The following is a 3,020-nucleotide window of genomic DNA, read 5'->3' as shown; positions in this document are numbered from 1 at the left end:
TAAAATTCAGAAAACAAATGAGATGTATCCAAACATTTACATTGCTCAATTGTTAATTTTCTTTAATTTGCTTGTTTACAGATCACACAGACAGAGGTACAGCAAGGACAGCAGCAATTCAACCAGTTTACTGACGGACAGGTAAAAATTGCAACAAATATATCCAATGTGTCAAAGCTGTAGAAATGACGGAGACATCTAGAGCTACACACTGAATTTTGTATCTCAGATTTGCCAGGTGGCACCGGACTCATTGTCCTTGTTTGTGGCATTTTTAGCATTTGTAATTGTAACTATTGCACACACCTAGCTGCTAACCAGCTGACGTGCTACTAGGAGGAAAATATTATTAATCCAAATCTTATTTAAGCATGAAAACCTCATTTAGATTGGGTATCTCCCTTTCCCTGGCCAAGATACAGTTACAGACAACTATCATTAGACAGATAACACAAAATATGCCACAAGTGAGAATTAGCCAGAAATGTAATTATACAACAGTGAGTAAAATTTCTAATTCAATCAGATAAAAGGTGTTTTATCCTAGAAGCATAAATAGCACCTTTTAACAACCCAAGAGCGATCTAAACCCTTGTCACCATGTCATCCTGTTAAAATCCAAGTACACATAGACCTTCAACCTCTCCGTCTGTCTCTCTGTTTCACAGCAGTTGTATCAGATTCAGCAGGTGACGATGCCAGCAGGACAGGAGCTGACCCAACCAATGTTCATTCAGTCCACCAACCAGACAGCTGACGCACAGGTCACGCAGGTCAGCACCGACTGAGCCCAACCAGGAACCTTTACTTCACACACAAACACACAACATGCACACCAGCCCATGTGATGCCGACAGATGCCACCAACTTCGACTAAGGACGCTCGATAACCTTGATTTTAAGCACTGCTCATTTAGACAAGGGACCTCGAATAAATAACACTCATTTTTTTGTAATAAATTTAGTACACTGGAAAACCAAAGGGACACCGATTGACTCTTTCGCAATCATATGCTAAGTTGCATCCATGCTCAGTTACCATCTAAGTTTTTGTATTTCTGTCACCCACATCTGTAGAGAAAATATGCTACTACTGCCACACCCACCGTCTGTCCACCCACTAACTCTGTTCCTCTTGTCTTTGTCCAAACGTCAAAGATTTTTAAAACATAAAAAAGTGTGTGCTTTATTCTTGACACCTTCCTTTCTGCTCTCCATTTGGAAATGAATTGGGGAAAGTGTCTGTCTCTGTCTACATGATCTGGTCCTGGCATATCTGTGATTGAAGGAAGCCATGGGATTCTTCACCTCTTGCTTTCCTTCTGGTGAAAACCTAAATCATACCTTCTTCTTTGTTTGTCACGTAATTGATGGATGAAATGAAGCCATATACCTCAGATATCACTTTCTACAGCAACTCAATCTAAGGGATCTCGAGAAGTTATAGGTTCAAATATAATTTCATGTAGTTTCTATGTTGTGTTATTTTCCACATTGACGAAGAAGCATGTCTTTATGTTGTAAGGGCTTCAAACTGTATAGGTTAACTGTGTATGTTATGGCGTGTGCTTGCGTTTCAAGCACCCGCACTGCAGTCATCTTTACTCTTCTATTTTGTTTTTTATTCACTTACTTTCTTCACCCCTCTGTCTTTAGAGCAGGGAGACTTTTCTCTGCCTCTATGCAGTTTCACACAACCTTCTCTACCCGGGTGGTTTTGGAGTCTTGTGCCCTGGTCTCATGTACAAACACATGACTCCATCTGCAGAAAAAAAAAAAAACGCCCTTTTTATAGAAGCCTTTTTTCCCCCAATAAAAGTGTTTTTCTCTTGGTTTTGAAATGTTTGGCTTCATATCTTCCCCATCATTTTTTGTACAGTAATGATTATTATTAATGTTCTTATTATTGTTGTTTTTGCATGTAGTTCAAACTGCCAGCATGACATGCAATAGATAGGTACAATTTTATTTTTGATGTTCCTTTTTGTAAACAAACTTTGTTTGTGAGAAAAAATAAAAACCATAACTTGTCTAAGAGTCCTGTTTTTGTAGACTTACTGTGAGTTTGTGTCATCACGCACTGATCTTTGTTTTATTGTTCTGTTTTAGGGATATTAAACACCTCGCTTGTGCATGGCCAGTAGACAGGGAGACAGGAGACAAGTGCTACAGCACACCAAGAGATAAGACTTGAACCATCCCATTCACCCACCTTCTGTATTTCCAGGTAGACGCATCTCACCACCAGAGCCCAAAATATTATTTTTATTGCGTTTATATATATATAACTTTAAGTCATAGGTAAGAAATGTAAGCATTATTATAGAACATATTATAAGATGTATTTTAATAATGAACACAGGAAAACATTGGTGGTTTTAACCATGCGAGTGTTAGTGTGAAGTATCTGTTGTTTTCCCTAATGGCCATAGGAGGGCAGCACTGATCTAATGAACTGTAAATGCCACTGATATACTGTACTAGGGCACCTGATTTATTGCCAAACACAGGTGTACAATTTTTCACCAACAGCATTGTTTAAGGAGTATAGACATATCCAAAGTACACAGCACCACAATTGTCTGGAAAAAATGTGTAATCAATATCTACCCAAGTTGCACCCAAACCAGACTATGAACGCCACTAATCTTATTTCTGCTGCCTTCCTCGCGTGCTGGAAAAGCTTCATGTGCCACAAAGGGCAAGCAGTTAACAATAGAGTCACGAGTTATTTGGCTGGAGACCGCTCAGCTCCTGCGAGATCAGACTGCATTCTTTATCCGACCTAAATCTTAAAAGGAAGAGAAGTAATTATGGTGGAACTGAAAATTGGGTAGGCGGTGAAATGCATGTTGCTCATAATGTCCCACTTTGCCCCAAGTAAAAGGTCATATTTGGCATGGTGTCAGTGTTGACAGTCAAAGTTCAAAAGTTGTAAGTATCCCTTTGAAGTGCTTTCCCATCAAGCTGTGTAAAAAGATGCGTTTCCCCTGACACACATCCACAGTGATCACTCACTA

General features: G+C 39.3%; 1 long non-coding RNA gene across 1 annotated transcript; it reads left to right on the top strand.

Moving 5' to 3' along the window:
- Window positions 1–9: 9 nt before the first annotated feature.
- LOC111660750 (uncharacterized) lies at window positions 10–2,037 on the top strand. The gene is made up of 2 exons (XR_002761177.2): window positions 10–141; window positions 669–2,037. It is a non-coding gene; the product is annotated as an uncharacterized LOC111660750 (long non-coding RNA).
- Window positions 2,038–3,020: the final 983 nt, after the last annotated feature.

Source organism: Seriola lalandi, unplaced genomic scaffold (genome assembly GCF_002814215.2).
Source record: "Seriola lalandi dorsalis isolate HSWRI2012SDOR001 ecotype SW California unplaced genomic scaffold, Sedor1 jcf7180001959607, whole genome shotgun sequence".
NCBI lineage: Eukaryota > Metazoa > Chordata > Actinopteri > Carangiformes > Carangidae > Seriola > Seriola lalandi.
Note: the sequence above shows the minus strand (reverse complement) of the source record. Positions and strands in the feature narration are given on the sequence as shown.